The sequence below is a fragment of the Entelurus aequoreus genome, linkage group LG02 (assembly GCF_033978785.1).
Source record: "Entelurus aequoreus isolate RoL-2023_Sb linkage group LG02, RoL_Eaeq_v1.1, whole genome shotgun sequence".
In the NCBI taxonomy this organism is placed as follows: Eukaryota; Metazoa; Chordata; class Actinopteri; order Syngnathiformes; family Syngnathidae; genus Entelurus; species Entelurus aequoreus.
Window position 1 is genome coordinate 37,386,177 of NC_084732.1, and position 13,354 is coordinate 37,399,530.

Here is a 13,354-nt window from a genome sequence, read left to right on the forward strand (position 1 = left end):
TAGAACATCTACTAAGAAATGTGTGCTTGAATATAGAGAAACCTCTCTTTGGAATAAACTGACACCAACATCTACAACTACATTTTATTCTTTTACAAAAAAAAATATTGAAGTCTACATGGTTCTGAAGTGAAATTTGATGAGGATGTTTGCTGACTTGTCTATTTCTTGCTGCTGTGAACATTATGCCGTTTTGGAGGCTTTGCCTTTTCAAACCTGTTTTTTCTTTACATTGTATATTGTTTTTTTTTGTGTGTGTGTGCAAACAAATCAACAACACAACACAACCATAACTACACTTCATGGCAGACTTAATGGGAGACAACAGCGATTACTTTGGGACAAATGATGATCCAGAATGTTTTATTTTTGAGCCTGAAAATACAGAGGATGAGCCAGATATTTTAGAAGCTGAATGATAAGCAGATCCTGCAAGTAGCAATATTTCTAAGTGCTAAACAAGAAATACAAACTACGAACATAATACTAATAATAGTAATAATAAAACAATCACTTACTGTACAATGCCTGTCTCAGTGGGATGCCGACTGATGGGATGTTAATATTTTCCCATTTGGATAAAGAATGAATCATAATCTTCAGCAAGGTAAAAAAAAAAGTGTATTTTTGTGTATTTCTTACCATCTTCAGGTCGAATTAGAATGTCAAAATTGACCAAGACCTCAGTTTATGGCCATACATGTACACCATACAAGTGAGAGGCATGATTTATAATCTAGAATTACATTTTACGAACTCAGAGGTGATGCAGCAGTTTATCCGCTCAGTATGTCGATAGCTGCATAAGCTAGCTACCTCTCTGTGATCAACGGGCCGCTAAAAGTTGTTCCTCGCCGTTAGCGCTTTTACTAACAATATCGCCAATACTCGGTTAATATTCAGGTCACGACATGTAAATGGGGTATTGTTGGCGGTATTTGGATGGTTTTTTTAGATGGCTTATCAGGCACAATAGATGACTTCCATTAATTAGCTGCATTGTTAGCCACCTTGTACTTGCCATATATTACAAATGAGAATGCATAAAATAAAGAAAAACATGTTTTCTTGTCTTTAATAGAGATTGCGGATGATAGGCAAAAATCTCTAAAAATATATGCTATATACTATGTAATATGCAATGAAGTTTATTTACGGCGGTGTCTGAACACAAAACTAGTGAAGATGTTCATCTTGAAGATATATATTTCACCAGTGAACAGGGGCAGGCTTTGAGGGGTTTATTTGCATAAAAAAAAACAGCCCCCAAAACGAACCGCTTCCAGGTATTGGGTTAGTTGTTATACACTCTTCCACCACTTGTGGTAGTAATGTTGACTGAGTGACACATGACAAGCTCAAACAATCAGAATTAAACGTCTTTCAGAAGTCTCTTAAGTGTAAAAATACTGAGCAAAGTGGTGCCAGTATGCGTCAAAAGACAACATTTTTACGCAAGTAAAATCCATTTGATGAAATACGGCTTTGTCAACCCGGGGTAATGAAGCAGAGCTGAGGGCTCAGTGTGTGGAGAGTAAGCTCACGCTATCTAATAAGGCACTGAAGCCACCCAAACTTAAGCAGCATCTTGAAACAAAGCATCCAATGCTTGTGGAAAAGCCGGCGGATTGCCTTAACAGGAAGGAATATGGATTGTAATTGCAGAAAAAAAGTGTTTTGTGTCATTGACTCTCGACTCCAAATGTGTTTTAAAGGGGAACTGCACTTTTTTTTGGAATTTTGCCTATTATTCACAATCCTTATGAGAGACGTGACATGAGTTTTTTATGCATTCTAACTCGTAAATAAAGGTCCGCTTACAACAAAGCCAATGGAAGGTCCTCTATACCGCCCATACAATCCAATAAATAAGCATCCAAAAAGCGCCAACAATACTCCATTTACATTTTGTGACTTGAATTTTAACCAAGTACGAGTAATATTGTCATTTTAAGCGATAATGCAGATGAACTGTGTAGAAATTCGATATAATCGACTGGCAAGGTTTTTCTTTGCTTTCTTGCTCCATAAATCATGCCTCTCACCTGGACAGTATATGGCTGAGGATGTATTCCGACAAGTTGGTACACTTTGACAGCCATTTAGGACCCGGAAATGGCGAGAAGGACACGAAAAGACGCTTGGTTCCCCTCTGGCTCCCTACCCCGTTTCTTTGCGAAGATAATGAGACATTCTTCACCTAAATGGGAATATATGAACATTCTAGCAGTCGGAGTCCTAATGACAGCAAACCTTGCACAGTAAGTAAAGTTTTATTATGTTTGTTGGCTCTCATGAAGTCTGCATGTGAATAGTAATCAGTTGCCATGTGTACAGGGATAAAATGTTTTAATCTGATCATCATTCAGATTAGAATGTTACTTTGTACATGGACCCTGAAAAAAATGATGTAATTATGACATCACACCTTAGATCGGAATACCTTACTTAACATGCGCAGAACATAACATAAACGGAAAGGTCTTTTATTGTTTTTGCTATGGCGCCATCTTTTGGACGTGTTCGCTCACTGCAGGTGCTGAAGAAGCAATCGACTTCCATCCATCCATCCATTTTCTACCGCTTGTCCATATCGGGGTTGCGGGGGGTGCTGGAGCCTATCTCAGTTGCATTCGGGTGGAAGGCGGGGTACACCCATCTCATTGCAGGGCCAACGCAGACAACATTATCAACATTCACACACTAGGGCCAATTGTGCAGGTGCATGTCTTTGGAGGTGGGAGGAAGCCGGAGTACCCAGAGAGAACCCACACAGTCACGGGGGAGAACATGAAAACTCCACACAGAAACACCCCGAGCCCGGGGATCAAACTCAGGACCTTTGTATTATGAGGCACATGCACTAACCCCTGTTCCACCGTGCTGCCCGCAATCGACTTCCACTGTAAACAAACACAACTTTGTCCGTTTCTGCTTTTCCGATGTTATCACGGTATTTCTTTATATATACTTTTTTCCTTCTGTTTACTACTTTTGTTTTACCTCTCTTTTTAAAATGTAGCTGTTCTGTGCCATTTATGTTGCAATATGTGTCAATTTCCGCAAGTCTTCATGTTACGACATTCTGTACAAGTGTTTGAGACTAGCAGTTAGCACTTGGAGTAGCTGTAAGGTTGTGAATAAAACAGCTCGTTAAGACAACAACTGGATACCTTCTTTTATTGTTACATCGACACATGACACTCCGGACCATACTTTTGTTTTTGCTAGTCTTGTTTTAAAGCAACAAACTCAACAGTATATAACACTACATCTGTACTTGTTGAATGGGGGGAGACAACAGCAAAACAATCGCTTCATTCCAAGACTATAACATTTAGTCCCTGCTCCACCACCGAAGTATAACTGACCTCAAAGACATGCACAGTAAGCATAATTCCAACCCAAATTTCTGAAGATGCGTTTTCATGCTCTACAATCTGAATGACTATGGGCATAAACCATGCGTCTCGATCGGAATTCTATTTTGATCCGAACATGTGTGATCAGGTCAGAATATTCCAAATGGCATGTTTACATGAAGCACTTTTATTTCAGTTAGGCTTTTAATCTGATTAAATGTGTCCATGTGCACATAGCTAGTAAATGAAGAAAAAACAAAGCAAACCTTGTGATGCGTTTTTGAAATGTATGCACTGTATATGCTTAAAATGATCAAAATACGTAAATATGAAATGTTATTTTAAATGTGCCTGTCACTACATTACAAACCCCGTTTCCATATGAGTTGGGAAATTGCGTTAGATGTAAATATAAACGGAATACAATGATTTGCAAATCCTTTTCAACCCATATTCAATTGAATGCACTACAAAGACAAGATATTTGATGTTCAAACTCATAAACTTTATTTTTTTTTTTGCAAATAATAATTAACTTAGAATTTCATGGCTGCAACACGTGCCAAAGTAGTTGGGAAAGGGCATGTTCACCACTGTGTTACATGGCCTTTCCTTTTAACAACACTCACTAAACGTTTGGGAACTGAAGAGACACATTTTTTAAGCTTCTCAGGTGGAATTCTTTCCCATTCTTGCTTGATGTACAGCTTAAGTTGTTCAACAGTCCGGGGGTCTCAGTTGTGGTATTTTAGGCTTCATAATGCGCCACACATTTTCAATGGGAGACAGGTCTGGACTACAGGCAGGCCAGTCTAGTACCCGCACTATTTTACTATGAAGCCACGTTGATGTAACACGTGGCTTGGCATTGTCTTGCTGAAATAAGCAGGGGCGTCCATGGTAACGTTGCTTGGATGGCAACATATGTTTCTCCAAAACCTGTATGTACCTTTCAGCATTAATGGCGCCTTCACAGATGGGGTAAGTTACCCATGTCTTGGGCACTAAATACACCCCCATACCATCACAGATGCTGGCTTTTCAACTTTGCGCCTTTTCCTCTTTGGTCCGGAGGACACGACGTCCACAGTTTCCAAAAACAATTTGAAATGTGGACTCGTCAGACCACAGAACACTTTTCCACTTTGTATCAGTCCATCTTAGATGAGCTCAGGCCCAGCGAAGCCGACGGCGTTTCTGGGTGTTGTTGATAAACAGTTTTGGCCTTGCATAGGAGAGTTTTAACTTGCACTTACAGATGTAGCGACCAACTGTAGTTACTGACAGTGGGTTTCTGAAGTGTTCCTGAGCCCATGTGGTGATATCATTTACACACTGATGTCGCTTGTTGATGCAGTACAGCCTGAGGGATCGAAGGTCACGGGCTTAGCTGCTTACGTGCAGTGATTTCTCCAGATTCTCTGAACCCTTTGATGATATTACGGACCGTAGATGGGGAAATCCCTAAATTCCTTGCAATAGCTGGTTGAGAAAGGTTTTTCTTAAACTGTTCAACAATTTGCTCACGCATTTGTTGACAAAGTGGTGACCCTCGCCCCATCCTTGTTTGTGAATGACTGAGCATTTCATGGAATCTACTTTTATACCCAATCATGGCACCCACCTGTTCCCAATTTGCTTGTTCACCTGTGGGATGTTCCAAATAAGTGTTTGATGAGCATTTTTCAACTTTATCAGTATTTATTGCCACCTTTCCCAACTTCTTTGTCACGTGTTGCTGGCATCATATTCTAAAGTTAATGATTATTTGGAAAAAGAAAAAAAAAAGTTTATCAGTTTGAACATCAAATATGTTGTCTTTGTAACATATTCAATTGAATATGGCTTGAAAATGATTTGCAAATCATTGTATTCCGTTTATATTTACATCTAACACAATTTCCCAACTCATGTGGAAACGGGGTTTGTACATATGTACTTACTTCATGTATATAAAACTCTAATGGAGGTGTTTGGATGTTTTCTCAAGGGTTTTATAGGCAGAATTGAGCGGCACTCCATACGCTCCATTGTAAGCAGTCTTTTGATCACATATATTTAATATTTAAAAAGCATAAAAACAATAAATAACATCCATCGTCATGTCTCTCATGATAGGCAAAATTCCCCAAAAAAGTCCGGTTCCCCTTTCAGAGCAAGCTACATTTTAGCCAGACAAGCAGCTCAAGGTAAAAAAGGAAACATATTCACGACTGGTTTTCATATTATTTGACAAGGTTTAAACCTGCTAAACTGTAAGTAGGGTAGATATAATGATTGATTACAATTTAAATCAAGAGTGCTTTGATATTATTACTTCAGTATTTATATTTGAGTGGGCATGGGCCCCCTAAGTAATTTTTTTAACGTTATTTTTGGTTTCATACCTTTTTACCTTCATAATGGACTATCTATACAGAAAAACACTGTGCTAATAATGCTATTTTTTGCCAGCGGTTGTTGACGCAACCACTGATGCCAGGGATTGTAGCATCTTAAACATCTTCATTGCTAAATTAATGATAACTTTTAGCGTCAAATACCATAGTTTGAACACCAAATAATAACTGATGCATCTTGTGTGTTGTGGAGGGGGGCGTAGTCTGCGGGCCTGCCGTGGAGCGGTGTGTGTAAGGACCGGCCGCGGAGCACAGTTGGCAGGTGATTGGATTACCCAGCTGGGGATGATCATCCAATCACCTGCCATGCTTATCAGCAGCAGCCGCGCCGACACACGATGATGGAGTTTGAGTTGAGCAGACGCACGCACACACAAGAAAGACTGAAAAGTTGTAGAGCACAGTGCTGTCCTGGCGTGTGCATACCACAATAAAATATCGTTCAACCCAGACTCCCGGGCTTCCGAGAAGGTCTATTGCGGTCAGGAGAACCCACAAGAGGGAAACCTCCACATGTGTACTTTACTTTATTTGAAAGCATGTAAACTTACAGCAGTTATGTTACATTATTATGCTTTGATTTGAAAGTTGTCCTATGCTGTGTTGTATCAATACAATTTTGCATGTATTCACTGTTACAATAAGCACTCACTCTGTTGTTAAAATAGGCATTATTCAGGGGTGTCAAAAGTCAAAAGTTAAATGAATTAGGTATCAATGAGGTATATTAGACAAAACGACAATTTGCTTTGGCCCCTATAAACACGAAGTTAAGATAATGTTTTTTTTTTCAAATTATTTTGCATTTACTGATATACATCAAATTGTTTGTTGCTTATTAATGTACACATGTATTATTTCCTTTTCTGTTGCAGCACTCGGTAGGAAAAGTTTGGACACCCGTGGTGTAGATGGTAAAAAATGAAAATCTTTAAATAGTTAAAATTGAAAACATTTAATTTGGAGGAAAACAAAATGTAATCTGTCAAAAAATAAAAAAAACATACTTCCTAGAACCTCACATCATCCAGAGGTGTTTTGTCAGATTTGTTGTGCATCTTCCTTTTGATTTGACGATTTTAACTTTAATTTAATTTCACCACACCTAGTGTGTGTGTGTGACTATCATTGGGACTTTAACTTTAATTTAACTTAACAGCCTCGCATATGTTGCACTGCGCAAACAAGTCCTTTTTTTTTTAAAACAAGGCTAAGCCAAACTTTTGAGCGCTGTCCATGGCAGTCATGAGACCTGCTGCTTCTTCTTGATTGGCGGCGGCTATTTCTCATTCGTTGGTGGTGGCTATATTTTCTTCGTCGTTCAGCTGTAATTTCTTCCAATCATGGATCGAAACTAAAAATTGAAAACAAAAAAATTAATAATTCAGAGAGAAATCAACTGTTGACTATCTAGGATCCAATTTTCTGTTTTACTTTTAAAGCGTATTTCTCCCAAATCATCTTGAACTCCAAAATGTGAGACTTCACAAGTACTGTAGTGGTAGCCCCCCATTCCATGTTGCTTCCCCGCTTCTTTTTTCCAAGTAGTCTATTTCTTTCTAACGTCTTTGTTCTGTCACAAGTAGCCATTTCTCGAGCACTTCACTATTATTTGTCACAAGCCTTTAAGCAGAACCATACAGTAAATGTGACACAAAACCTGTTTAATTAGGTAACTCAGCCCTTTGAAAATGGCACGTATGTTGGAATATGTGAATTAGTGCCTTACTAAGTACTGCTGCTGGTGCAATTAGAGGAAACGTACAACCATGTTCTTAATGAGACTTTATAGGCGATGGTGAGGAATGTTAAGTATTGGATTCTCTTCATAATTGGTCGTTCATTGTGATGAACGTTTAGTAATGTGGACTCGTACTGCAACACACTCCCTTAATCCGATGCACTGAATAAGAAACACAAATAAAGCCCAAATTGTTCATATGTCTGTACTTTGAGTTAAATATTTTTGCGGTAATGGATACTGTAACTGGAACTGACCTAGGGAAGTGGCAATAGACAAGTTATTATTTATTTTTTTTACATTCTGTTAGAAAGTTCCACATTTTTTTGAAACTATTTGTCATTGTTGTAGATCAAACTTTTTCCACCAAGTATCACCTAAGAAAAAATGTGCTTCTCCAAGTACCACCGTAATGACCAACATTAAAATACAGTAGCATAGTAGGCCTAATTACCCATTAAAAACAAGGCTGAGGTTTCATTTAACAAGTATCAATGTTATATTGTTGGCCACTGTAACATAACACACAGTTTGAACAGTATACTGGGTTTGAATATAGGAAAATAAAACATTGTTATTTAATCAAGTGATTTTTTGGCATACCACTGGATAAAGCCCGTACACCGTAGGTGCACATACTACAGTTTGAGAGTTTTGTAGAGTAAATGTATTGTTGATCACAATGATTTATGTCACATATTTTTATTGGGAGCGTCCCTCTAAAACAGCTGTGGCCTTTACCTTCTGTCTAAAAAACAGATTATTTGTAGCATATTTTGTAGAGTTTTATTTATTTTTGTATCTTTCTTAAGCTTCTGCATCTTCCGCAAAGTCTTCTGACGCATACCAGCTGAGGCACCTCACACTTTGAAAAGTAATGAAACGTACAGCTTTGGATTGAAAATACACAGATCTTTGTAATATATACAGTATATTTACAGTGGTGCGGTAGAAAGGGGCACTATCCACTCTAGCTGCCAGACGACTGTAGAGTGTTAAACATATTTAAATGTGATTTGTGGCAATTCCATCTTTGACCACAGTTGCTATGTAGAGTGGTGCTTTCCATTATTTTTAGCAGACTGCATCGCAAAATGATTAACCCTCACCTTACTCTCACCCGAGATCCACCCAGGAGTGGGGCCATATGAATCCTTCCCTATTGTACCTCAATTTAGGAGTGTTTTGAGCTGTATCTCTGCTAATTATCATGCTTTAATTTGCAAGCAAAAATTTGAGTTACATGCATCCCCACCATTCGTTGACTTAGCAAATGGCACAGTGAACCCCGTAAGATCTGTCAAAACACCTGGTCTCGCTCACCAGCAGTAACGTAAAGCTAAAGATCGACATAACGTTGTTTTCCAACCGTGGGAAGGAAGAAGTGAGTGTGAAGGACAGTGCTTAGAAGAATGGATGATATTCATTGAATTAAAGTAATAAAGGTTTAACAACACAATAGAGCGTGTAGTCGACTTGGTAAAACAGTTGGAGAGTATCACTACTAGTCTACTGAAGCAGCATGAATCCAATGACAGCCAAGAATGTTAAAGTAATATCTAAACAGTAGACATTTATCCATTCAAATATGGGAATGCTGATGATGATGTGTTTGACAACGAAGCAGCTGGAAGTCCACTCTTCGAGGTAAATGCTGTACAAATGTATCACATTACTTCATAAAACTACTGTAGTAGTTGGTTGTACAGGGTAGGGGTGAGGGAGGGGCAGACAAGCGCCAATTAAATTGATATCAATTAGTTTCAACGGGAGACGTTGATTTGCAATACGAGTGTTTTGAGTTAAGAGCTCCGTCACAGAACCAAATAAGCTTGTAAGTTCAATTACTACTATATGCAAAACTTCTTAGTCTTTTACTAAGTTCCTGTGTCATTTCCAGCTAAAATATACCAATTTATAACTATAACAATATCTATTTTCTCTACTTATTGCAGTCAATTCTTTTCCGTAAAAAAACAATTTTAGATTACATATTTTAGTTTAATGGCACCGTAATGGAAGCATAATGGCACACACACACACACACACACACACACACACACACACACACACACACACACACACACACACACACACACACACACACACACACACACACACACACACACACACACACACACACACACATACACACACACACACACACACACACACACACACACACACACACACGCACACACATGCACACACATTCTTGTATTTCTTACCTTCTTGGCCTACCTCTTTAGGACCACTCTTTCTAGATGTATAAAGATTTGTATTTGCAACATTAATAATATATACATACTATGCAAATATAAAAAAGCTTGTTGTGAAAATGAGTTGGAATTTCACAAGAAAAAGTTCACAATTTCACAGGACAAAGGTCACAGAAAATATCATTTTACAGTATTATAATAAAAGTCAAAATTTTACAAGAAAAACTGAAAATTTGTGCAATATTATGACAACATTTGGAATTGTACTCAATAACAGTCGCAATTTTACAAGAAAAGCTTACAATTTTGGCAATTTTATGAAAAGAGTCGTCATTTTACTCGACAAAAGTCACAATTTTATAAGAAAACTTAAACATTTTGGCAATATTATAATAATTGCTTGGCAAAATTATGACAAAAGTCATAAATGTCACTATTTTACAAGAACAAAAAAAAAGGCAATAATGTGATAAAGGTCAGAATTTTATATGACAAATGTCACCATTTTGCATTAAAAAGTAATAATTTAACATAAAAAAGTAATACTTTTTTGAGGAAATATTGCAGTATTACAGAAACAGAAAGAATATGAGAAATTGTTCCTAATTTTATAAGAAAAAACTTGATACATTGTGAGAAAAAGACTGCTTTTAGTTAATTTTTTAAATTTTTTGTTTGTAATGGGTTTTTAATCTTCATTACTTACTTCAAGTTATTACAGTATATCTCTATATAAATATTTATTTTATTTTTTTAATACATTTTGGTCAAAGGGGGCGCATTTCAATTTCTTACACACTCTTGTTGACCATATGTTGACCAGAGGGGGAGCACCTTTAAAACCGACACAGTCAATTTGCAAAAAATCCCTCCTTTTTGGGACCACCCTAATGTTGATAGATTTGACCACCAGGGGTGCCAATGAGACATTCTCTATTAAGATGCAATGGTTTTTCCATATTGGGACCATGATTTATGTCCTAACTTGTTATCCGGTCCTCATATGGAAGGTACTTTTCCTTGTTGACGTCTCAAGAACGGGAAGAAATACAAGAACACACACACACACACACACACACACACACACACACACACACACACACACACACACACACACACACACACACACACACACACACACACACACACACACACACACACACACACACACACACACACACACACACACACACACACACACACACACAACATACTTGCCAACCCTCCCGTTTTTAGCGGAAGAATCCCGGTATTCAGCGCCTCTCCCGACAACCTCCCGGCAGAGATTTTCTCCCGACAAACTCCCGGTATTCAGCCGGAGCTGGAGGCCACGCCCCCTCCAGCTCAATGCGGACCTGAGACTGAGTGGGGACAGCCTGTTCTCACGTCCGCTTTCCCACAATATAAACAGCTTGCCTGCCCAATGAACGGAGAAGTTAAACAGGACAATACTGCCATCTAATGGATAGCCACCGGAACACTGAAATTCAAGTATTTTTATTTTTTTTCTATGTAAATCAAATAAAAAAAAAAAAAAATAAAAAAAATATATATATATATATATATATATATATATATATAGCTAGAATTCACTGAAAGTCAAGTATTTCATACATATATATATATATATATATATATATATATATATATATATATATATATATGAAATATATAAGAAATACTCGAGTTGGTGAATTCTAGCTGTAAATAACCACGCACCCAACCACGTCCCCCCTCCCCCCTCCCTACCCCTCCACTTCCCGATATTGGAGGTGTCAAGGTTGGCAAGTATGACACACACATACACACACACAAGCATATCTATAACTTGCCAAGCTCTTGTCTGCTTGTCTCATAAGCAAATGAGCCAATTAAATGTCCAAAGAGAAAATGGAGGTGGAGCTACTGTTTAGCTAGTGTCTGGAACCCTGGAAGGCCGGAGCTCTCAGACATTTTAATCGATAATCTCAGCCCCATCAGAGAGCGTCTGGCAGGCCAAAGACATTGAATTGTTCAGCTCTTACTGCCTCAACTCCTCTCTGAGTGACTTGACACGCCGTGATTCGAGGTGGAGGACGAAGAGAGTGGGCTAGATGGATGAGGAGAGCGACAGGGAATATGTGATCGGCAGATAATGAAGCGAAGGGGAGGAAAAATAAGCATCAAGCCATGTTTTCAATATATTTTTATCTGCTGGTATACCATTATATCACATGGTAAAATATATGTGGTTGGCCTTAAATCATGTGTAAGCCTTGGAAGACTGCTGCTGCTTGAATACAAAGTAGATGTACACATGTCCAACAAAATTCCCAGCAGGCACATTCAAATATTGTTGAGAACTTGTTGAATTAAGTCCAGATGTTGAGCAACTCAAATATAACATTGGAACAACACACTTTTTGACAAAGTTTATTCAATGTTGGGTTCTGACTTTGATTTGACCTTTGAATTTTGGTTACATTCCAAACAATATTTTCCAACTCAAATACAACGTTGAACCAACATGCCTTTTGACAATGTTTATTCAATGTCAGGTTGTGACGTTGATTTGATCTTTGACATTTGGTCTTTTAGACTTAGACTTAGACAAACTTTAATGATCCTCAAGGGAAATTGATCCACACAGCAGCTCAGTTATAAAAGATGGAAAGGGTAAGGATGGAAAGGATCGGGCACACAAGGGCACAAAAAGAGGGCGAAAACAAAAGGTATAAAGTAGACAAACATTTTTACCATAGGAGCAGTATAAAATATAACATATACTGTTTGTAATATTTACATATTATATAAACAGTATATAATATATACTGATATATTATATTATTATATTATACTATATTATTATATAATATATACAATATTAGTAACACTTTAGTATGGGGAACATATTCTAAGTAACAAAGACTTAATTTAGAATTATTTGGACACTAGGGGAACATTTTCTAAGTAACAAAGACTTAATTTAGAGTTATTTGGACACGAGGGGAACATTTTCTAAGTAACAAAGACTTAATTTAGAGTTATTTGGTTAGGGTTAGGGTTGGAGTTAGGGTTAGGGTTAGGGTTCAATTAGAGGGTTAGGGTTGGGGTTAAGGTTAGTAATGGTTCTATAATACGGCCAGGCAGAATAAGGCATTAATAACTACTTAATAATGACTAATTAAGACCCAATATGTTACTAATTTGCATGTTAATAAGCAACTAATTAATAGTGAATATGTTCCCCATACTGAAGTGTTACCACAATATATAACCTATCCCAATTACCATGTACAATATTACAGTATATGTAACAGCTGCAGCATAAAATAAAGAATAGACCCAGCAGAAAATATACATTATAAACAAAGAGAGGTAGCTAACATTTCCCAACCAACAACGTGGATCCAACATTAGACATCAACATTGTCTCAATTTACAAATACGACTATTTTGCAACGTTGTTTCAAAGTCAGTTTTAAAACGACATGCATGTATAATCAACATTGTATCAATGTCTGGTGCCTGGCGGGATAATGTGCAATTATTTCAAGCGACTGTGTAAATGTGAAACTTTTTGGATGTTTTTAAGAAATGAAGCTGTGTTCGGTCATTTAATTATTTGCAGAATTGGCTCATAACTGTTTGCTG

General features: G+C 37.6%; 2 protein-coding genes across 2 annotated transcripts in view; one reads left to right on the forward strand and one right to left on the reverse strand.

Moving 5' to 3' along the window:
- The window catches only part of LOC133633688 (uncharacterized), a 264,674-nt gene that overhangs the window by 107,164 nt on the left and 144,156 nt on the right, over positions 1-13,354 (reverse strand). The window lies entirely within an intron of this gene.
- The window catches only part of LOC133633672 (CUB and sushi domain-containing protein 1-like), a 1,183,208-nt gene that overhangs the window by 78,502 nt on the left and 1,091,352 nt on the right, over positions 1-13,354 (forward strand). The gene's annotated exons all lie outside the window — the stretch shown is intronic.